Genomic DNA, 25,340 nt, shown 5'->3' with positions numbered 1-25,340 from the left:
ATACCCCACCTCTTTTCTACTGGAACTTTCATTTTGTTTACCTGTCTCTCATTGGATAGGTGCTTCAGAGAATCTGACCTCTGTTCTAGCTTCTGGGGTGAACCTTGTCAGTAACTGGTTAGGTAAGGGGAAGGTGTTCAAATACTGGATAATGAGATATGAAAATAGATGGGTGGTTTTCCCTTACTCTTAAAAGAAATTTGTTATATTGTATGGATGATAAGGTGCTTTAAAATGCATCAATATGAAAACAGTGTTAATGGGTTTGTGTGCATGTGTAAGATAACTTTAAACTATACCTTGACATCCTGTAAAAGAAACAATGCTATGGAGGGAGCTATGAAATTATTTCACATATTCTTACTGAAATGTGTACAAGAAGGTTTGCTACTTAACTGAAGAAATGTTGGACATAACTTTCATTGGTGATTGGTGCATGTAGTTCACTAGAAATGTTATACAGTTTCCCTCACTATTGTATGAATAAGGCAAGGAATCTAGTTAGTCCAGATGTCTAATAACCTTGTAATTGCACTCAAGATCTAGATCTTGGTTTGTTCTATATTCCATCACCAACATCACAGAAAACTGTGTCATCTGATTTGACTACATGGTTGGTTGGTCATACCTTCAAAATATTGTAGCATCTAACACCTTGGAGAGAAATATTCACATAAAGTTCTTATTAGATGTCTGAAAACAGAACATAGGGACATAAAAGTTTTTATAACGGTTTTTGTGCCTGGTTGGTGATATCGTTGAGTTATGGCAGTCCTGGGCTAAACGAATTTGTGATTTCTCGTTATTTGCAATACGGTTTTCTCATGGGTTAAGCCAATTTTGATTGGGTTTATTTGCAGCCAAAAGCATTCTGATATAAGGTTTGTATGAGCAGAATTGACTACGTAATTTGTGGGGCTCAGTGCAAATGAAATCAGGACTTCTTATTAAAAAGTTATTAACAATTTCAAGACAGTGACAGTAGAATGTTAAACTAAGTGAGGGATCCTCCTGAGCACAGAGCCATGTGCATGTCCAGGAAGCTGCCTTACCTGTGAAGACCTTGAATAGAATGCTTCCCAGCTAACCCAGGGGAGAAATCTAAATCTGCAGGAAAACTCTTTCCTTGGGGATTAGGATTTGTTACTCCCTCTTGGTCAGGATGATTTCTGAACTAGGCTTACTTGGAGAAATTGAGCCAAATGAGAAGTTACTAAAAGAGCTATTTCCAATTTCTTAAAATATTATGATCCTTCTTTCAGAATCAGTCATTTTCCTAGGTTGACCAGATGGAGCAAACATAAACTATCTTAAAGCCTACTATGCTCAGCCTCATGGTTAAAATCTATTGTGTTCAGTGTCATGGAAACCTGAGCAACTTATACGTTTTTGTCTCATAAAGACCTACCATTCTTCTACTAATAAAGTGTGAAAAGTGGGATCTAAAAGATTAATTTTATGCATATCATTTGGGGTGACCAGCTATCGATGGAGATGGTAAGGGGCTTTTCTTACAGGAAACTTTTATTGCTTATAGCAGACTTTCAGCCAGAGCATCTTCTGCTAGAGGGATAAAGCAATAAGATTATTCATGTAGGTAAGCTTAAAGAAGGCAAAAAAAGCAATGCAAGGCTCAATATCATTCTAGACTTTAATGTTTGTCAGGTTTAAGTACATATATTCAAAGGTATGGGCTGCCCATGGGTTGGCATTTTTACTTGAGGCCATTGATCCTCAGGATCTGAGGAAGTTTGTTCAATGATTTTTGAATAAATTGAGTGTGGCGTTTTTCCCAAGAAGGAAGGCAAATGTAACTATTTCTAAATCCAGAGAGATTGCAATGACTCCTCTGTAGATCATGAAACCAACAGCTATCAGTTGTGGTGACAGAGCAATTAACACACTCCCAATTTAGGAGGGTCCCTCAACATCCCAACACTGCCATTCTAGTAAGAGTTCTCTTGGCATCAGTTGGCTGAGAAAAAGTAATAATGACAAAGGATCCTATGAATTCCATGGGTTAAACGTAAAGTATTTGCACACATCTGAAATAATGTGCATGTAAGTATTCATTAGATCTACAGGAAGTTTGTGATGTCCATATGGCTTGAAGTAGCCCGTATGGTTAAGGCAAAGGCCTTCAAGTTGAGGGAGGAAAATTTGTTCACGGGGAAGAGTTCACCTGTGGATAGGGTGGGAAGAGGACAGCAGGTATCCAAGGGGAGGGGGCAAGATTCAAGAGTTTGCTTTCTAGCCAACATTACTAAGTTAGGAAAGATTTCCCTACTCAGATTTGAATAATTTTATCCACTCCCCCCCCAACCCCAGAACATAGCTCTGTCCCTTTTAGAGACAAATTCATCCATTTATTATTCCCAGATAGTATCTTAGGCTTTTCTACTTCCCCATTTATTTTTCTCATACTATTCTTCTCCCCAGAAATTCCTGACATATTGGGAATTCCCTGGTGGTCCAGTGGTTAGAACTCTGCGTTCTCACTGCCGAGGGCCTGGATTCAATTCCTGGTTGGGGAACTAAGATCCCACAAGCAACATGGTGTGGCAAAAAAAAAAAAAAATTTTTTTTTAAAAGAAAAAGATTTAAGGGGAAAAAATTCCTTACATATCCATTCCTGGCTAGCCCTGTTCTAACCATTATGAAGATCAAGGTCATATGCCACCCTCTCTGGGAAACCTTCTCTGAAGTAGCATTTATTTTGCACAGGACCTGCATTTTCTCGCTTGGATGTGACTGTCCCTCTGTCTTCCTGTGTTCCATTCTGAGGATGCTCATCTTATGCTCCAAAGTAGACTCTAACTCCTTGAAAAAAGAGACTCCATCTTATACTTTATTGTATGACCAAGAGCTCTTAGATTGATGCTGCTTTGTGGTAAGTATGCCGTAATGTTACCAAACTCAAGTCCAGGGCTGCTTTCCACCTGAAAATCAATAACTAAGAGAGAGGCAAATGTTGGTAGAAGGAAAATTGCTTTAATCATAATGCCGGCAATCTGGGGAGATGGTGGACTCAGTGTCCGCAGAAACCAACTCCAAAGATTCCGCTTGGCCGTGAAAGTTTTTAAAGGGAAAAGGGGAAGTAATCTCAGTTAATCTTTGAGATAGGGGGTCAGAGTCTTTGCCATCCCCTACTGTGTGCAGGTTTGTCAACTTCCTGTGACATTTCTTTAGTTGCTATCTTGTTCACACAGTCTGTTCATGAGATTACTGAAGGGCAAGAGATCTGGTCATTTGTTAATTACTTATTCTTCATTTCTACTTCTTTGATCTACAGAAAGAACCAACAGCAAGGTATTGTGTGATCAAAAGATTTGAAAGGTGTGCTGGGCCAGAGATGAATAGAGAATGGGGGCGCCTGATTTAAAAGTTAGTTACAATGTAGCTTTGCTAAATTGACAAAACAAAAGGGGTTTCCTGTGGAGGGCGGTTTCCTGCAAAGAGCTGCTTACAGTAATATATTTGTTGATTTTTCTTTGACGCTTAGACATTAATGTGCATTATTTGGCTGTTTATATCAGGTTATGAAAATTACAAAAACACAAAGTTCTAGGTGGGAGAATCTTAATTGTGACCCCCCTAGGAGGAGAATGTTTGAAGAAGTATAGTTAGATATATAAACAACTCAGTGGAGAAATAGGTAATTACAGGCATGTTAAAAAGAAAATTGGGAAACCAGAAGACTGATTTCTAGTCCAAAATAATTTTACGACACCATACTTTGTTATGACTAAATCCCCCGTGGCTAAACCTGTGCTTGGCAAATGCTCATTCAATATTTGTTGGGTGAATGAATGATGAATGAATGAAAGCGTGGGAATGATCGGAGCTGTAGGTAAAACCACTAGCTCCCTTATTGCTGATTCATCTGAACATCTTCCAGCCTATGTTTTCCCAGCAGCAAAATTAAAGGGGTTGGATCAGAATACCTCTTCATTGTCTTTGAGATCTTTTCCATGACCAATATGATTTCTTAACTTAAAGCATCATGATTACATGATGCGATTTGTAGAGTGTTCTAAAATTTCTCCTCCTGTATGTCAGAGGGGCTGAGGTTTCACAGCTGGAAAGGAACACTCCTTTGCATTTTACAGCCTTTGTGTTCCTTGGAATTTTTCTATTAAATAGTCATTTTAAGTTTTTATTAGTTCACACCTTACTGAGACCATTTATGGCAGTTGTGTGGTCAGGCGTTAGGAAAGTGTCCCTGAGACGGAGTAGCAGAGGATGCAGCAAGTGTAGAAGGTGTTGCAGAGCCCAGGGGAAGAACAATTGACAGGCGGCCTCCAGGCCTGGAGGGTCAGAGGTTGCCGTGAGTCCATTTGAAAGGATACCTCCAGGTCAAGATTCACTCTTAGAAGCTGGTGAAACTCTCAGCTGTATCTCTATTTAATTGTGACTAGCAGGAATAATTGAATTTTTGTTCAAACTCAAGTTCATTGTTGAGGATTTCTGCGAAAAGGCAGAAAAGGTTGTAAGGCAAAAATTTGTTCAACAGTTATCCCTTAATGTTCTTTAGCAAGATGCCCCGTCAGAGAACAATGGAAGCGATCATAGCGTAGAACAGCCAGCTTTCCCATAGGTATTGGAATGAACCATATTTTCCTTAACTGGCTGTAGCTGATGGAGCTGGCTTGTACCCGAGGGCCAATTTTTTCCCTGAAAAATGTTTCATTAAATGCTAGGATCCTACTTGGTATTCAAGGTAACAACATGCTCATACTCTGCATAGGACTTGAGACTAACTGAGAGCTTCAGATTCAGGCTCCCTCTGGGATTTGCACTCACTGAGTGGAATGGTGGTGTCCCAAAATCACGACATTTGCAGAAGTTGTTCTTTCTTTCTGTCTCTGTCTCATCTTTCTCCCTCAATCTCTCTTCTCTCCTCTCTCTCTCCCCACCCCCAACCCCCATACTTGTATAATGACATAACTAAATTGGCAAAAGGAAATGGGCAGAGGATGTAACCCCACTGCTCATGCCTACCTTTTCATTGTGATACTTTTCTAAACTGCACAGAGTGCCTTCTATCCAAGAATCTGCCTCTTATGTACCAGGGGTTAGTTTTCTCCTTCTTCCATGACAAATTACTACAAATTTAGTGGCTTAAAGAAGCACAGATTTCTTATATTACAGTTCTGTAGGTTAGAAGTTCAACACGGGTCTCACTGGGTTAAAATTAAGGTGTCCCCCAGGAATCTTTGTGTCTGGAGACTCTAGAGTAGAAGTTGTTTTCTACTCATTCAAGTTGTTGGCAGAATTTGGTTCCTTGTGGTTATGGAACCGAGGTCTGTGTTTCTTTGCTGTCAGTCAGCTGTGAGTTGATCCCAACTTCTTTTTTAAATATTTTTACTTTTTAATACTATTTATCTATCTATCTATCTATCTATCTATCTATGGCTGTGCCGGGTCTTAGTTGTGGCATGCGGACTCTTAGTTGCGCCATACCTGTGGGATATAGTTCCCTGACCAGGGATCGAACCCAAGCCCCCTGCATTGGAAGTGCGGAGTCTTGCCCACTGGACCACCGGGGAAGTCCCCAATCCCAACTTTTAGAGGCTGCCTGATGCATTGGCTCCTGGACCCCTTCCTCCATCCTCAAGGCCCCAGCAATGCAGGCTGAGTGCCTCTTATGTTTCCAGTCTCTCTTGCCTTTTCCATCATTTCTCTCACTGACTTTTCTGCCTTTGTCTTTTACTTTAAAGGGCCTATGTGATTACATTGGATCCACCTGGATAATTAGCATAATCTCCCTAATCCAAAGTCCATAACCTTAGTTCCATCTACAAAGGCCCTTTTGCTTTGTACTATAACATATTCTCAGCTTCTAGGGATTGGGATGTGGAAATCTTAGGGGTGGGTTGGAGAGGTAGAAGATGGGTATTATTCTGTCTACCGTGGACCACCTGAAAGGAGCTGGTCTTTCTGTTTTCTCCTAAAATCCAGGGAAGCTCCATACTGTCAGCTTCTCCAAGGAATGATTTTTATGAATAGCTAATTACAGGAGATGGGGACCAGGAGAGGGAGGGCCTGGAAATGGCTCTGTGTCCCTCAGTGACCATACTTATCAAAGATAATGGATAGTTTCACTGCTTTCCTAGCTGGTGAGCAGCTGTGATACAGTTCCATGGGAAGCATTATTATTGTTGCTTAGGGAGGGGATAAGAGGAAAAACAGAGGTAAGCCACATGAAAAAATGCTCAGGTTTTGTTGTGTTTTCGGGTACAAAAAGGACTGCACACTAGTCAGATCTCTTCTTTTTGGAGCTCAAAGATTTAAACATTGAATAAAAATGCAGTCCATCGTACTTCTGGAGCAATGAGCTTCCCGAAATAGCTCATTAAGATGTCATAACTCCTTTGATGGGCTGATATTTTGACATTTCTAAGCTCACAATTTGCCTTCTGTGTATTGTACAGTATCTCATGAAGGGACCAACAAAACCCTGTTACAATAAAGCTGATGTATTAGCACCATCAAAAGTACATTCCCTCAGTTATTCAGTCACTTCATATAAGTAATTAACTCCACTTTTCTAGATGGCAGGCTAGTTTTCAAAGCCAGAGATGCCCACTGTTGGTTTCAAATGCAGTTCGTGGTAACAGAGCAAATAGAAATGAGATGCAGGACTAGTGTTACTGGGAAAGGCAGAGAATTCAGTGCAGGTGACATTTGGATGCTAGGGATTTGAGCTGGTTCAATTATTTTCCAGTTTTTAACAAGACTTGTCTGTGCACCGGCAAGCAAGGCTTTGAAATATGACACCTTGCTCAGGTACTGTGCCCCATGAGTAGAGAGGCAGTGTCTCCAGTTAATGTGAGATTCTAGGAAGCTATGGTGATGGCATGGAGACCCCTTTTCTTTGCATCTCAGGAAACCCACATCCTTGACGTAAAATGAAATTTTTAAGAGATAAGTTAGATCATGTCACTCTCTGACCCAAACCCTGCAATAACTTTGTAAAACCCATGAAGTTTACTTGGATTTCCAATGCCAGAAGTCAGTGCTATTTAAAGGGTGGTCAGTGTCAGTTCATAAACTCTTGCTGGTCCTGTACCTGCCCCAGAATAAAATCAGCAATGTCACTAAACACTGTTTAATTCAGCTGACATGGATATATATGTTTATATATGTATGCGTATATATAATATTTAGTAGCAACATATTCTCAATGAAGGAGGGGATGCATTGACATATATAGGTATATACATGGTACATATATACATACTTACATATATGTATACTCATACGTATATGTTTGTGTATGCATATACATTTGTATACACACACACACACACGTGTCTGAATATTTTTCACTTGCCTCTTTTACTCCCTTTAGTCTTTGATTTTAACTCACCTCAGAGATCACCTTTTCTTTTTTTTTTTTTAAGAGATCACCTTTTCAATTGAGGATTCTGTGGCCATCTATCTGAACTTTTACCACCTTCAGCCTATCCACCATTTGCTATTCCACATCCTTGTTTCTTTTTTTTCTCCTAAGCACTAATTAGTAATTATTTGCTATATATTTTACATATTTTTGTTGTTACTGTTTTTTATTGGCTTTCCCTGTAGAGGTATGCTCCATGAAAGCAGAGATAATATTCTGTTTTGTTTAATTCTGTATCCCAACTTCTAGAAATGTACCTGGCACATAGTAAGGATTCAGTAAATATTTTTTGACTGAAATATTGAATCAGTGATTAGAGAAATTAATAGATTAATGAATAAATAGGTAAATGTATGAATAGATGAATGGATGAATGAAAAAATACATGGATATGTAAAAGTAGATCAATAAATGAGTGGATGGTGGGTAGGTGAATGAGTGAATGAATGAATATATGGTATTATAAAACCTCATGTTGTTTCTCTATTTGTATAAACCTGAAGGTGGAGCATCTAATCTCCGGTTTAAGCTGATTGACTCTTCCAGCACTGTGGTAGTGAGATGTTTTCCTATCGATTAATTACCATGCATGTGGGCTGGTGATCTCCTATGGAGCACAGGTCTATCACTTATAGAAGAGTAATCTATGATCTGAATGATGACAATTCAAGAATGTAGTTTTAGAGACTAGCTGCTACCCAGAACTCTGACTCACTGTGAGTGAACAGAATCGAAAGAACTTGAGGTTTCATACTATATGAAGGAATGCATCAGGGTGACTAATATCTTGAGCACTGAAGTTAAATGAACAAACAGATCAAATTCTACTTCTGCGTACCATCTATGTGGCTTCAGGGACCTCACCTACCTTTTCTAAGCCTCAGATTTCATGCCTGTGATATGAAGATAATTACTTTGTAGGAATGCTGTGAGCATGAAATGAATAATGTTTGTAAAGTTAATGTTTATAAAATTAACATAGAGCCGACACAGTGCAGTCACTTAATAAATCCTGGCCAACTCTGCATGCTGTTCCTTGCTCTGCACCCTTTAATTCTGCTGTCCGCACTTTTTGAGGAATGTGACATCTGTCATTTCCAAACCTGCTTTCCTTTTACTCACACCATTAAGAGATTTGGTTTGGTTTGGTTTATTTATTTATTTGTTAGTTTCTTACCAGGACACAAATAATCAAGTTTCCCAAAGGATTACGCATACATTGCTAGAGTTTGTGAGATGTGTGTAGATACATTGAATGTTTTTAGTTTTAAGTGTTGTACATTTTAATTTGTATAAGGATAAAACTATAGCACATATCGGAAAGAGCAAAGTGTTAAAAATACAAATTAAAGAAAAGTAATAGGAAATTAATAGTACATACGCTATGTGGACAAGGCAAAAAAAAAAAAAAAATGCAGTGGTCCTATAGTTTTAGAAATGTCCATTTTGTTACTGGCAGCTCTAAATGCTGCCGCAGCACGCTGACAACAGAGGTTGTTGCTATCTGGTGTTGCCAGGTCATCCGTCTCTGTTGCAGCTCAAGTTGAAGTTCATCCTCGGTCGTTGCATTGCTCGTGGTCCATTGCTCACTCCCGTTTCATTTCCCATCTCTCAGCAACCTACTCAGTTAAGTCAGGGCAGTGTTAGAAAAGGCAATGTCTTGTGCTCTTCAACTATCTAATTTCATAATGATAACAGCTCTATGCTATTGGTAGTATTATTCATAGTTTATAGACCTGGAAACTAAGGCTTAGTGAAATAAATAACTCGATAGATGTCACAGAAGGTGGATGACAGAGAAAACTTGAGTCTCTCTGACCTTAATAGACCCTCTCTTTGTCCTATATTAGTGGTTCTCAACCCATGCTGCATATTAGAAGCCGTTGAAAATACCATTGCCTGTGGTCCCGTAACAGGCCAGTTGACCTGGAATTCTGGGGTGGGGTCTGCATATGATATTTTAATCTTATTTTTCCCTAATATTTTACTTTGAAAATTTGAAACCCACAGTCATTTTGAAATAATAGCACAATAAACACCCTTCCCTTCACCTAAAGCTATCAGTTATTAATATTTTGCCCTATTTACTTAATCTCCAATCCTCATTCCCTTCCATCATGTCTTTTGTATGCATACACGTACACACTTTTTTACCTCTTTTATTTCCCTAGTCCATTTGCATGTAAGCGATAAACATGGTGATACTTTGCTCTTAAATCTGCAACATGTGCGGACCTGGAAAAACATTCTCCCCCATCACCACAGTATCATTTTTATGCCCAAGATATCTAATACTGATGAAATAACATACTTATTTTGTGTATTACATATTGTTCACATACAAATTTCCCCAATTGTTTCAAAAATATACTTCATTGCTTTTATAAAAATCAGGGCTCAGTTAAGGATTCCACACTGCATTTGAGTTTCACGACTCTTCAGTCTCCATTAATCAAGAATGCAGGTTGGCCGACTATAACCCAGAGTCCAAATCTGGTTTACTACTTGGTTGTCTATGACCTGCAAGGTAAGAATGGATTTTACATTTTTACATGGTAGAAAAAAAATCGAAAAAAAAATAACACTCCGTGAATTATTTAAAATCAAATTTCAGTGTCTATAAATAAAGTTGTAATGATATGGCCACATTCATATGTTCATGTATTGTCCATGAATGCTTTTAGGGCTACAAGAGCAAAATTGAGTAGCTGTAACAGAGGTCATATGGCAAAGCCTAAAATATTTACTATTTGTGCTTCTACAGAAGAAGTTTTTGACCCTGATGTAGAACATTCCACTGACTTAAAGGAAATATTTTCATGACTTAGATATTTTAAAGAATCCAAGCTAGCTTTGTAGTTGAATCTCCCACAACCTGGAACTGTTTTCTCATTTTTAGATTCAGATCAAACATTTTGGCAACAGTTGAAATTGGTGATGTTATACATGTTTCCCTGCATCATGTCAGGGGTCACACAATGTTGGTGTGTTTCTCTGTTCTTTTGTTTAGACGTTTTCTATTGGCATTACTACAGTCTGTAGATCATTTCCTCTGCAATATCTAAATGTGCGGCTACGTCTATCTATTGAAATATTAATTTTCAATATATTTTTTAATTCTAGAATTTTATTTAATTCTAGAATTTTATTTTCTTAAATTCCATTCCCCTGGTTTAATTTTCTATCACTTTACTTAATTTGCCACAGTTTTATTTTTTAAAATATTTTGGCATGCATAGTAATTTTTGATTAAATGCTTTTCATTTTATCAAAAACAATTGTAGAGGCTCCAGATGAAAAATTATTTCAGAAAAGAATTATCTATACTGGTCAGATAGAGTAGAAGACACTAATTCTATCAGGAACTGAGTTGAGTTGAGGCTTGATGGTAGTTTTTGTAAACATGTGTGAGGTGATAGTCTGCCTGTATAGGTGATAATGTACAGTTGCTTGGATAGACAAACAGGGGTTTTGTTGTAGGGTCAATTCTGAAGCCTGCCCTTAAATCTGCTCTCTTTCAAGATGCATAAAGGGCTCACGGTGATGACTGGACATGTGCTATACACATTTTAATTTTAGCTGGGCTACTTGGAATATTTATAAACTTCTTAAGGCTATCTAGAGGGGTTAATTTATCTTCTGTTATTTTCCAGAAAAGTGTTATTATAGACATTTTTGCCCCCAAGATTGAGTAATTTAAAATGGGCTCATTTCAGGATTAGGCCAGATAACCAGGTAGCACTGGTAGATCATTTGCATGTATAGTGGTTGTTCAAATAGATATATGGAAACTGATCATATTTGTGCTTTGTTTTCAATTCTAGATTATCGATTTTTTTCCCCAACATGAGATTTTATACAAGTATCACTTGTTTTGTGTTTGGTTATTTTATTTTTTTTTAATAAACTTTAGTGTTTAGAAAAGTTATAGATTTATAGAAAAAAATGTGAAAATAGTTCAGAGTATTCCTGTAAATCCCACACCCAGCTTCCCCTGTTATTAACACTTTACATTAGTTAGGTATGTTGTTTTTATAATTAATGGATGAATATTGATATATTAAGTAAAGCCCATGTTGGATTCATATTTTTTGTTGGAGAATGGTATTAGAAACAAAAATCTGGGCATTTGGTGTGCTTCTTGCTCCTGGAGTGTTGTTGCTTCTTGGTCCTCACAGATGACAGAGCAAGGAATATATGGTATATCCTAACTCACTCTGTCTGTCTGTCTGTCTGTCTATCTACTTATCTACCTACCTACATACCTACACACATATATAAATATTTCTACATGTAACCATCTCTATCTCTATTAAGCAAACATGAATTCATACTGATGGCTCCAATTCTAATCTATTACCACATGCATCATTCTTGTCACCTCCCCTACTTAACTTTTTTTTTCTTGTGCACTGATATAAAGTCACGCTTATTGACATATATTTTACATTCAGTAAAATTCACCCTTTTAGTGAACCCTTTGAGTTTTGACAAATGCATGCAGTAAAATAAATACCATCATAATCAGGATATAGAACATTTTCATCATCCCAAGAAGTCCCCTCCTACCTCTGTAGTCAATCCCTTGTCCCACCCCCAGACTCTGAAAGTATTCATTTATTTTATGTCCTTGTAGTTTTGCCATTTCCAAAATGTCATATAAATGGAATCATACAGTATTTTTTCATTTGAGTCTGGCTTCTTTCACTTAGGATAATATATTTGAGACTCAACCATGTTGTTGCCTGTATGAAGTAGTTTGTTCCTTTGTATCGCTCAGTAGCATTTCATTGAATGGATGTACCACAGTTTGTTTATTCATTTCAAGGACATTTGTGTTGTTTCCAGTTTTGGGGAGCTACGAATAAAGCTACTATAAACACATACAGGTGTTTGTGAGAACAGTTTTCATTTCTTTAGGAGTTGTGATTGCTGGGTCCGATGGTAAGAGTGGTGTATTCTAATTTTTATTTATTTATTTTTAATGTATTTATTTGTTTATTTATTGGCTGCGTTGGGGCTTCGTTGCTGCACGCAGGCTTTCTCTACTTGTGGCATGTGGGGGCAGTAGTGGGATTGCTGGGTCATATGGTAGTTCTATTTTTAGATTATTAAGGAACCTCCATACTCTTCTCCATAGTGGCTGTATCAATTTACATTCTCACCAACAGTGCAAGAGGGTTCCCTTTTCTCCACACCCTCTCCAGCATTTATTGTTTGTAGATTTTGTTTGTTTGTTTGTTAAAGGTTTCCCATGAGTTCTTTGTTTTATTTTTATTTTTTTTAACATCTTTATTGGAGTATAATTGCTTTACAGTGGTTTGTTAGTTTTTGCTTTATAACGAAGTGAATCAGCTATACATATACATACATCCCCATATCTCCTCCCTCTTGTGTCTCCCTCCCACCCTCCCTATCCCACCCCTCTAGGTGGTCACAAAACACCGAGCTGATCTCCCTGTGCTATGCAGCTGCTTCCCACTAGCTATCTATTTTATATTTGGTAGTGTATATATGTCCATGCCACTCTCTCACTTCGTCCCAACTTACACTTCCCCCTCCCCATGTCCTCAACTCCATTCTCTATGTCTGTGTCTTTATTCCTGTCCTGACCCTAGGTTCACCAGGACCTTTTTTTTTTTTTTTTTAAGATTCCATATATATGTGTTAGCATACAGTATTTGTTTTTCTCTTTCTGACTTACTTCACTCTGTATGACAGACCCTAGGTCCACCCACCTCACTACAAATAACTCAATTTTATTTCTTTTTATGGCTGAATAATATTCCATTGTATATATGTGCCACATCTTCTTTATCCGTTCATCTGTCAATGGACACTTAGATTGCTTCCATGTCCTGGCTATTGTAAATAGAGCTGCAGTGAACATTGTGGTACCTGACTCTTTTGGAATTATGGTTTTCTCTGGGTATATGCCCAGTGGTGGGATTGCTGGGTCGTATGGTAATTCTATTTTTAGTTTTTTAAGGAACCTCCATACTGTTCTCCATAGTGGCTGTATCAATTTATATTCCCACCAACAGTGCAAGAGGGTTCCCTTTTCTCCACACCCTCTCCAGCATTTACTGTTTGTAGATTTTTTGATGATGGCCATTCTGACTGGTGTGAGATGATATCTCATTGTAGTTTTGATTTGCATTTCTCTAATGATTAGTGATGTTGAGCATCCTTTCATGTGTTTGTTGGCAATCTGTATATCTTCTTTGGAGAAATGTCTATTTAGGTCTTCTGCCCATTGTTGGATTGGGTTGTTTGTTTTTTTGATACTGAGCTGCATGAGTTGCTTGTATATTTTGGAGATTACTCCTTTGTCAGTTGCTTCTTTTGCAAATATTTTCTCCCATTCTGAGGGTTGTCTTTTCGTCTTGGATATGGTTTCCTTTGCTGTGCAAAAGCTTTCAAGTTTCATTAGGTCCCATTTGTTTATTTTTGTTTTTATTTCCATTTCTCTTGGAGGTGGGTCAAAAAGGATCTTGCTGTGATTTATGTCATAGAGGGTTCTGCTTATATTTTCCTCTAAGAGTTTTACAGTGTCTGGCCTTACCTTTAGGTCTTTAATTCATTTTGAGTTTATTTTTGTGTATGGTATTAGAGAGTGTTCTGATTTCATTGTTTTACATGTAGCTGTCCAGTTTTCCCAGCACCACTTATTGAAGAGGCTGTCTTGTCTCCATTGTATATTCTTGCCTTCTTTATCAGAGATGAGCTGACCATATGTGCGTGGGTTTATCTCTGGGCTTTCTATCCTATTCCATTGATCTATATCTTTTGGTGCCAGGACCATATTGTCGTCATTACTGTAACTTTGTAGTATAGTCTGAAGTCAGGGATCCTGATTCCTCCAGCTCTGTTTTTCTTTCTCAAGATTGCTTTGGCTATTTGGGGTCTTTTGTGTTTCCATACAAATTGTAAATATTTTTCTTCTAGTTCTGTGAAAAATGCCATTGGTAGCTTGTTAGGGATTTCATTGAATCTGTTGGTATTGTCTTTAATTTCTTTCACTAGTGTCTTATAGTTTTCTGCATATAGGTCTTTTGTCTCCTTAGGTAGGTTTATTCCTAGGTATTTTATTCTTTTTGTTGCATTGGTAAATGGGAGTGTTTCCTTAATTTCTCCTCCAGATTTTTCATCATTAGTGTATAGAAATGCAAGAGATTTCTGTGCATTAATTTTGTATCCTGCTACTTTACCAAATTCATTGATCAGCTCTAGCAGTTTTCTGGTAGCATCTTTAAGATTCTCTATGTATAGTATCATGTCGTCTGCACATAGTGACACTTTTACTTCTTCTTTTCCAATTTGTATTCCTTTTATTTCTTTTTCTTCTCTGATTGCCATGGCTAAAACTTCCAAAACTATGTTGAATAATAGTGGTGAGTTAGGGCAACCTTGTCTTGTTCATGATTTTAGAGGAAATGCTTTCAGTTTTTCACCATTGAGAATGATGTTTGCTGTGGGTTTGTCATATATGGTCTTTATTATGTTGTGGTGGGTTCCCTCTATGCCCACTTTCTGGAGAGCTTTTATCATAAATGGGTGTTGAACTTTGTTGGAAGCTTTTTCTCCATCTGTTGAGATGGTCATATGGTTTTATCCTTCAATTTGTTAATATAGGTTATCACATTGATTGATTTGCATATATTGAAGAATCCTTGTTTTCCTGAGATAAACCCCACTTGATCATGGTGTATGATCCTTTTAACGTGCTGTTGGATTCTGTTTGCTAGTATTTTGTTGAGGATTTTTGCATCTATGTTCATCAGTGATATTGGTCTGTAGTTTTCTTTCTTTGTGACATCTTTGACTGGTTTTGGTATCAGGGTACTGGTGGCCTTGTAGAATGAGTTTGGGAGTGTTCCTCCCTCTGCTATATTTTGTACGAGTTTGAGAAGGACAAGTGTTATCTCTTCTCTAAATGTTTGATAGAATTCACCTATGAAGCCATTTGGTCCTGGGCTTTTGTTTGTTGGAAGATTTTTAATCACAGTCTGAATTTCAGTGCTTGTGATTGGTCTGTTTATATTTTCTATTTCTTCCTGGTTCAGTCTCAGAAGGTTGTGGTTTTCTAAGAATTTGTCCATTTCTTCCAGGTTGTCCATTTTATTGGCATATAGTTGCTTGTGTAATCTCTCATGATCCTTTGTATTTCTGCAGTGTCAGTTGTTACTTCTCCTTTTTCATTTCTAATTCTACTGATTTGAGTCTTCTCCCTTTTTTTCCTTGATGAATCTGGCTAATGGTTTATCAGTTTTGTTTATCTTCTCAAAGAGCCAGCTTTTAGTTTTATTGATCTTTGCTATTGTTTCCTTCATTTCTTTTTCATTTATTTCTGATCTGATCTGATCTTTCTTTCCTTCTGCGAACTTTGGGGGTTTTTTGTTCTTCTTTTTCTCCTTGCTTTAGGTGTAATGTTAGGTTGTTTATTTGAGACGTTTCTTGTTTCTTGAGGTAGGATTGTATTGCTACAAACTTCCCTCTTACAACTGCTTTTGCTGCATCCCATAAGTCTTGGGTTATCGTGTTTTCATTGACATTTGTTTCTAAGTATTTTTTGATTTCCTCTTTGATTTCTTCAGTGATCTCTTAGTTATTTAGTAGCATATTGTTTAGCCTCTATGTGTTTGTATTTTTTACAGACTTTTTCCTGTAATTGATAGTAACTGATATCTCGTCTCATAGCATTGTGGTCGGAAAAGGTACTTGATATGATTTCAATTTTCGTAAATTTACCAAGGCTTGATTTGTGACCCAAGACATGATCTATCCTGGAGAATGTTCCATGAGCACTTGAGAAGAAAGTGTATTCTGTTGTTTTTGGACGGAATGTCCTATAAATATCAGTTAAGTCCATCTGATCTAATGTGTCATTTAAAGCTTGTGTTTCCTTATATATTTTCATTTTAGATGATCTGTCCATTGGTGAAAGTGGGATGTTAAAGTCCCCTACTATGATTGTGTTACTGTCGATTTCCCCTTTTATGGCTGTTAGCATTTGCCTTATGTACTGAGGTGCTCCTATGTTGGGTGCATAAATATTTACAATTGTTATATCTTCTTCTTGGATTGATCCCTTGATCATTATGTAGTGTCTTTCTTTGTCTCTTGTAATAGTCTTTATTTTAAAGTCTATTTTGTCTGATATTTGAATTGCTACTCCAGCTTTCTTTTGATTTCCATTTGCATGGAATATCTTTTTCCATCCCCTCACTTTTAGTCTGTATGTGGCCCTAGGTCTGAAGTGGGTCTCTTGTAGACAGCCTATATATGGGTCTTGTTTTTGTATCCATTCAGCCAGTCTGTATCTTTTGGTTGGAGCATTTAATACATTTACATTTAAGGCAGTTATTGAAGTGTATTTTCCTATTCCCATTTTTTAATTGATTTGGGTTTGTTATTGTAGGTTTTTTCCTTCTCTTGTGTTTCCTGCCTAGAGAAGTTCCTTTAGCATTTGTTGTAAAGCTGGTTTGGTGGTGCTGAATTCCCTTAACTTTTGCGTGTCTATAAAGGTTTTAATTTCTCCGATGAATCTGAGTGAAATCCTTGCTGGGTAGAGTAATCTTGGTTGTAGGTTTTTCCCTTTCATCATTTTAAATATGTCCTGCCACTCCCTTCTGGCTTGCAGAGTTTCTGCTGAAAGATCAGCTGTTAACCTTATGGGGATTCCCTTGTATGTTATTTGTTGCTTTTCTCTTGCTGCTTTTAATATTTTTCTTTGTATTTAGTTTTTGATAGTTTGCGTCTTGGTGTGTTTCTCCTTGGATTTATCCTGTATGGGACTCTCTGTGCTTCCTGGAATTGATTGACTCTTTCCTTTCCCATGTTAGGGAAGTTTTCGACTATAATCTCTTCAAATATTTTCTCAGACCCTTTCTTTTGCTCTTCTTCTGGGACCCCTATAATTTGAATGTTGGTTCATTTAATATTGTCCCAGCAGTCTCTGAGAGTGTCCTCAATTTTCATTCTTTTTTCTTTATTTTGCTCTGCAGCAGTTATTTCCACTATTTCATCTTCCAGGTCACTTATCCCTTCTTCTGCCTCAGTTATTCTGCTATTGATTCCTTCTAGAGTATTTTTAATTTCATTTATTATGGTGTTCATCATTGTTTGTTTGCTCTTTAGCTCTTCTAGGTCCTTGTTAAACGTTTCTTGTATTTTCTCCATTCTATATCTGAGATTTTGGATCATCTTTACTATCATTACTCTGAATTCTTTTTCAGGTAGACTGCCTATGTCCTCTTCATTTGTTTGGTCTGGTTGGACCTTGCTCCTTCATCTGATGCATATTTCTCTGTCTTCTCATTTTGTTTAACTTACTGTGTTTGGGGTCTCCTTTTCATAGGCTGCATGTTCGTAGTTCCCGTTGTTTTCTGTGTCTGCCTCCAGCAGCTAAGGTTGGTTCAGTGGGTTGTGTAGGCTTCCTGGTGGAGGGGATTGGTGCCTGTGTTCTGGTGCATGGGGCTGGATCTTGTCCTTCTGGTGGGCAGAGCCACGTCTGGTGGTGTGTTTTGGGGTGTCTGTGAACTTAGTATGACTTTAGGCAGCCTCTCTGCTAATGGGTGGGGTTGTGTTCCTGTCTTGCTAGTTGTTTGGCATGGGGCATCCAGCACTGGAGCTTGCTTGCTGTTGGCTGGATTTGGGTCTTAGTGTTGAGATGGAGATCTCTGAGAGACCTCTTGCTGATTGATATTATGTGGGGCCGGGAGGTCTCTGGTGGTCCAATGTCCTGGACTTGGCTTTCCCACCTCGGAGTCTCAGGTCCAACACCCGGCCAGAGCACCAAGACCCTGTTAGCCACACGGCTCAGAAGAAAAGGAAGGAAAAAAAAAAAGGAACAGATAGAACCCCAAATCAAATGGTAAAAGCAAAATGAAACAGATAAAATGACACAAAGAAACATACACACACACTCATAAAGAGAAAAAACAAACAAACAACAAAAACAGAAAAAAAACATGAATAGAGAGAACCCTAGGACAAATGGTAAAAGCAAACCTAAACAGACAGAATCACACAAAGGAACATACACAGACACACTCACAAAAAGAGAAAAAAGGAATAAATAAATAAATAAATAAATAAATAATTGTTTTTAAAAAAGGAAGAGAGCAACCAAACCAATAAATAAATCCACCAATGATAATAAACACTAAAAACTAAACTAAGATAAACATAAAACCAAAAACAAATCAGACTCAGAGAGCAAACCCCAAGTCTCCAGTTGCTCCCGATATCCACCACCTCAATTTTGGGAATATTCTGGTCTATTCAGATATTCCACAGATGCAGGGTTTATCAAGTTGATTGTGGGGATTTAATCTGTTGCTCCTGAGGCTGCATGGAGAACTTTCCCTTTTTCTTCTTTGTTTGCACAGCTCCTGGAGTTCAGCTTTGGTTTTGGCCCTACCTCTGCATGTAGGCTGCCCTCAGGTGTCTGTTCCCCATCCAGACAGGAGGGTGTTAAAGCAGCAGCTGATTAGAGCTCACTCAGGCTGGGGAGAGGGAGGGATACTGTAGACATAATTGGAATGTGGGGCAAGCCTGTGGCGGCAGAGGCTGGCATGATGTTGCAACACCCTGAGGAGCGCCATGTGTTCTCCTGCAGAAGTTGTCCCTGGATCACGGAACTCTGGCAGCAGCATTCTGCACAGGCTCTGGGGTGGAGGTGTGGATAGTGACCTGTGCTTGCACACAGGCCTCTTGGTGGCAGCGGCGGCAGCATTAGTGGTTCATGCCCGTCTCTGGGGTCCAAGCTGATAGCTGCAGCTCATGCCCGTCTCTGGAGCTCGTTTAGGCAGTGTTCTGAATCCCCCCTCCTCACACACCCAGAAACAATGTTCTCTTGCCTCTCTGGCAAGTCCAGACTTTTTCCCGGACTCCCTCCTGGCTAGCTGTGGCGCACTAGCCCCCTTCTGGCTGTGTTCACGCAGCCAACCCCAGTCCTCTCCCTGGGATCTGACTGAAGCCCAAGCCTCAGCTCCCAGCCCTCACCTGCCCTGGTGGGTGAGCAGAAAAACCTCTCAGGCTGGTGAGTGCTGGTTGGCACTGCTCCTCTGTGCAGGAAGCTCTCTGCTTTGCCCTCTGCACCCCTGTTGCTGTGCTCTCCTCCGTGGCTCTGAAGCTTCCCCCCCGCCCACCCCCCATCCCTGCCAGTGAAGGGGCTCCCTAGTGTGTGGAAACCTTTCCTCCTTCACAGCTCCCTCCCAGAGGTGTAGGTCCCGTCCCTATTCTTTTGTCTCTGTTTTTTCTTTTGCCCTACCCAGGTATGTGGGGATTTTCTTGTCTTTTGGGAAGTCTGAGGTCTTCTGCCAGCATTCAGTAGGTGTTCTGTAGGAGTTGTTCCACATGTAGATGTATTTTTGATGTATTTGTGGGGAGGAAGGTAATCTCCACATCTTACTCCTCTGCCATCTTGAAGGTCTCTCCCCTACTTAAGTTTAAATCCCCATCCCAAGAGTGAGAAACCTGGCTCTCACCATCTGCCATACATTTACTTAATTGTTCAATTCCAGTTGACATATATGGAAGTTTCAGAATTGTAAAACCATACCCACATGTGATATCACTTTATCAACTAGAGTATAGTGCTTTTGAACAGTTTCTTTTGCATTTAGTCTTAACAGAGTTTACTCACTTCCAAAGTTAATTAGGCCATCATTTTTTCTTCCACTTCCTTCATCAAACTTGTTTTTTATTTTTGGAATACAATCAGTTTGTTTTGTTATATTCTGCGTTCCACCTTAGGATTCCCCCCAGTCTCCTAAATGACTTCTAAAAATTTGCATATATTAAAGGTCACACTTTGTGTTGTAAAGTTCTATGGGTTTTTGACAAATGTATGATGTTATGTATACAAAATTAGAGTATCAAAAAATCTCCACTGCTCTAAAAGATTAAGTGTGCTTCACCTATTTCACCTTTCCTTTCCTCTATCCAATGTCTTGGCAGCCATTGATCTCTATATTATCTCTATGGTTTTGCCTTTTCCAGAATATCATATAATGGAAATCATACAGCCTTTTCAGACTGCTTTCTTTCACTTAGCAATATGCATTTGAGATTCATCTTGTTTTCATGGCTTGATAGCTCATTCCTTTTTATTGCAGAATAATATTACATTGTATTGATGTACCTGAGTTTGCTTATCCATTTACCTGTTTAAGGACATCTTGCTTGTTCACAGTTTGTGGTGATTGTGAATAAGGTTTTTATAAATGATTGTGTGCAGGATCTTTGTGGACTTAAGTTTTCACATCATTTGGGCAAATAGCATCACTTGTTTTTCTTTCATATATCCAATATCCACCTTCTGCCAAAGCTTGCTAATTTTCCTTTTTATTGACTGAGTGTTGTATTATGAGAGGGTACTGTTATTAGTTCTGGCATACAATGGTAAGCCCAAGTAGCTATTGTACCTGACTTATGGAGCACAGTCTAGTGGGGGACACATATTTTAGCAGATTAATCATACAAAGAAATTAAAAATTGCAATTATACCATCTTAACCGAACAATCAATGTTAATATCACCAATAATTGGACAAATCAATTTCATGTGTCTCCTGATACAGTATACTGGGAAGGGAAAACACTGGTTCTTTGGGATTTTGGCAAAAATTAAATAACTGAAATGTGACCATAACGGACATTAGAGAAACTCAAACTGAGGGTCATTTTACAAAATAACTGGTTTGTATTCTTAAAAAACATCAAGGTCACAATAGACAAAGACAGACTGAGGAATTATTCCAGATCAAAGGAGACAAAAACATTTGACAACTAAGTGTGATATGTGATCCTGGGTTGGACTTCGAATCAGAATTTTTTTTTTCTATAAAAAGGAAATTATCAGGAAATTGGATTGGTGAGGTATGAATAAAGTCTATAGATAATGGTATTACATTCATGTCAATTTCATAACTAACTTTTAACTGTGGTATGTAAGAAAAGATCTCAGGAAGCACACAAGTATTTAGGAGTAAAGTGGCATCATGTTTGCAAATTAAATGCGTTATAAAAAGAAAAAATAACATGCATATATGCATAGAGAGAAAATGATAAGAGGTGTGGAAAGCTTTAACATATAAAAGTCTACACAAATGAATAAAAATCACAAATGCAGTTACATTCTGAGAATGAGACAAACGTGATGCTTTGATAGAAAAATAGAAGGATTAGGTGAAAGAGGGGAAGGGAGAACATTTAAATCAGTATCAGTCAACAAATAATTATTGAACACTCACCATGTCCCAGGGACTGGCTCTGGGTGATGGGAGGATGATAGAGATGAAGAAAAACAGAGTTTCTGTCCTCTAGGAGTTTTCATGGTAGAGGGACATTAAACAATCTCAAATAAATTATGACGATAATTTCAGGAAGAACTGTTAGGGGTCTATTTGGTTCATTCAGGCTAGAAATGATTTTTCACCTGGACCACAGTACTGGTGGTGGGTTTTGAAGGAAATGAATTAATTCAGGAGAGATACTTAGTAAGTAAAAGAGTGAGAGAACATATTTGCAGGTTGAGGTAGGAGGATGGTGTCTAGATTTCCTGTCAGGATTCTGGATTTCCACCTTTCTGTGCCTCTCAAGTAGTCCATCATTAAAATGCAAACATGTTAATGCACAGAATTCAAGTTGAACTCTTTTTCTTTTGTTTGTTACATGTTCCACACAATTTTCAGGTAATTTAGATTGACATTTCTTAAGCACAATATTGGCTTAGTTGCTGTTGCATTAAACAGTCTGTGATGATGTTCTCCTATTTGTTAATTCAATTCCGTCTTCTTTTTCTTAATGTCTTTGAATAAATAATCTACCCAAGTTTCGAAGTTGACATCATGCCCCTCATCACGTTCTCTCCCATTACCTACTTTAATCTGTTGGACTTCCTTGATCATTACTCCAGCTGCATCCTCCTTCATATCACTTCTTTTCTCTCCTTTCTACTATCAAACATTTCTCTTTAAATACCTATTTCAGGAGCTCTGCCTTAACTTTTCTCATCTTGCAAATGAAAGACGCTTAGAAAGTCTATATCTATCTTTGGAAATGCTTTCTTCTTTCAGAATTAATATAATCAAATTAAGATGACAAAAGGTTAGAAGAACCTAACTTTTGAATGGTTATTCTAGTACAAGCATAGGGTTGCAAGAGATCTTAAAATCATAGGAAATTTAAAACTCTTTAATTCAGCCCTCCATATGATAAGGAGATGCCCATCTCAAAGACTGTTATGTATATTTCCCAATTAAATGTCTCCAGGGGTGGGAAACTCACTACTCCCTGTGCCATTTTTTATATATCTCTGACTGTTTTAGAGACCTATTCCATATCAAGCTAAAATATACCTCATTATCAGTAAGGACAAGCTAAGCCATATTGAGCTAATGGGGAACCCCCAAATCTCCATGGCATAACACATGAAATTTCCTTTCTTGCTTATTCAAAAGCTGCACATCTGGGTGATTTTTTAGGGCAGCCCTCCTCCGCGTAGTGACTCAGGAATTTATTCTACATCCCTTCCTCCACAACAGCCTTGCTCAGGGAAGGAAGAGCATAGGGATCACATACCAGTTGTCAAATGCTTCAACAAGAAGTGACACAGCTCATATCTACTCCCAGAACCATTTATGTAGTTCTACTTAATTACAAGGCAGCTGGGAAATGGGGAGAGCACGTGAATATTCAGAGAGCAGTAAATATTCTCACCGCAGCTGGACTCTCTGATCACCAAGTATCCCTTTGTTCCCTTTAACCACTCAGCACAGTTGCTCCATCCTCATGGAGGCTACATAAAATTCCATCCAGTCACTGCACTGAGCTCAACATCCAGAATCTCTGGGGGATATGGCGTCGTATCCTCCTTCTCATATCCAATCATGGGTCCTTTTGTTAACCAAGAATTTAAAACAAGAGAAGCACACCCTTCTTGAAGAATGCAAATCTTATTCATTTTATTTCCTGCCTGTGTGGAATGGTGAGGGCCCATGGTGGCTTTAATTCTTGAAAAGTCCTAAGTTTAGACCAGGAACATATTGTTTGGCTAATACATCTTTTCTAATGCCTTTTAGGTTTCTTACCCTTCTGCTTCCAGTCATTTAAATGTGGCAATAGCCATGCCCACCTTTCAATATTTCTCTCAATCCTTATTTCATTTTATTCTCACTCCAAAGGTTTATTTTCTTAATGGCATTCTCTTGAGGATGTCAGGCTTTGGGTGAGGAAGTGTCATTTCTATTGGTATTTTTAGAGGATACCTGTGACTGTAGTCAGTACGCAGTTTAATGATTGTCTGGTAGGAGTAAATGTGAGATCTAGTTAACTTTTGAAGTGGTTTACTCCATGTGAATGACACCCAGGATGCTCCTAGCCCCTACCTACCCCAGACAGAGGATGGTGCCTTGTTTCACTTATATTTGGGTGACACTAAATAATACAAGGTCCAAATCTCTAAGCTTAGAGGGTGGTAAACATTCCCCATGTTCCCATACCATTGAAGAATTTTGTTTTAACTTTCTAGGGGAAAAATTGAACTATGAAGATAGCAGAGGTGTGGGGAAGAGAGGATGGATTTCAGAGGCATTTAAAAGGTACACTCAACAGTAAGTAATGACTGAGGCGTGTTATGGTAGTATGGACAAACAAGGAAAATTTGAGACTTTCCATGTTAAGATGGCATATTGAACATATATATCTAATTCCACTTGCTCCCTGAAATACGTTAAAAGGTATTGTAAAGATATTTTAAAAATAGATTGTAAGTTCGTAATATTTTGGAAACTGGAAGGCAGATAGACTGGAAAGAGGTAATTGTCTAAATGGACTTGAGAAAGTAAGATTCTAAGATCATGAAGGAAGAACTGAGAACACTGTGGTATGCGTAGCAGAATCCCTATTTAATGAAAATTGAAATATCACCATAATTAGAATTTGGGGGAGGAGAAGCAGAAGGGTGAAGCAAGAGAGCTACAGTCTCAACTACCAAATAGCACATCAAGAGATGATCCCTAAAATATATTTTAAAGATATTAATTTATATAGAAAGAAAAAGATCTGTAAGTTTCAGAAGAGCTAAGAAAATCTAAAGTCATTGCATCTGGGGAGGGATATTTTTTATGTCTATTTATACCATCTGACTTTTAAAATTCAAACATATATTATTTTGAGAAACAATTATGATAAGTTTTCCTGATTTGAATCTTTTAAAGGTAAAAAGAACTATTAGAAGTAGAAGGCATTCAGGAGGATAACAGAGGCCAAATCTGTCCATTGACGGATGAGAAAATTGAGGCCTAAGATAATTGTGTCTAATCTTGCAGTTCTCCAAACACAGACACTGTCAGGAATGCAGTCTTTGTATGTCTAAATTAGTTTCTACTCCACATAAAAGTCCCAACCATTCTAGTAGGAAGGCAAGGATGTGGTCATGGCAATTCCACACCAGTGCAATGCTGACTTCTTGGCTTTGTGTCAAAATGGTAGATTAAACGTATTAAAAAAGCAAGGGAGACAGCGTTGTCTCAATGATTAGCCATGGTAACTGTCAGGAATTAAACTGAAATCTGGATGCAGGAAAGGAGAATTATTTATGTATTTCAGTGAGAGGGAAAATGGAACACACTGTGGATAGGCCGAGGTGAAAGCATACTAATGGGAGTGACAGTAATGAGATTATATGTATTATGAGCACTGACAATTATACTCTTGTTACTAAAATACACAAAGGGAATGAACACAATTATGCAGCAGACACTATGGGACAATGAACTTATTATACCATTTGCACTGTAGTCTATAAAAGTTTGCTGGTTGATTTTATGTGTTGATGAGAACAAAATGAAGCGTTTCCCCTCATGCCCTATAAAATTTGGGGAAACTAATATTTGAAGAAATTGGACTAGAAATGGGCCTTCAGT

At 38.1% G+C, this 25,340-nt stretch overlaps 1 long non-coding RNA gene across 7 annotated transcripts in view; it reads left to right on the top strand.

Moving 5' to 3' along the window:
* LOC309608144 overlaps positions 1-25,340 on the top strand; it is a 194,489-nt gene that overhangs the window by 142,103 nt on the left and 27,046 nt on the right. For 4 of the 7 annotated variants that reach the window (XR_014232686.1, XR_014232687.1, XR_014232688.1 and 1 more), the window contains exons 3-4: positions 2,725-2,890; positions 23,945-24,026. The exons of 1 other annotated variant lie outside the window; for it this stretch is intronic. This is a non-coding gene — a long non-coding RNA (uncharacterized lncRNA). The remainder of the gene's footprint in view (positions 1-2,724; positions 2,891-23,944; positions 24,027-25,340) is intronic. 2 more of the 7 variants (XR_014232684.1, XR_014232685.1) reach the window with 2 other exon arrangements.

The sequence above is a fragment of the Balaenoptera borealis genome, assembly GCF_965194805.1.
Source record: "Balaenoptera borealis genome assembly, chromosome: 12".
Taxonomy (NCBI): Eukaryota; Metazoa; Chordata; class Mammalia; order Artiodactyla; family Balaenopteridae; genus Balaenoptera; species Balaenoptera borealis.
Note: the sequence above shows the minus strand (reverse complement) of the source record. Positions and strands in the feature narration are given on the sequence as shown.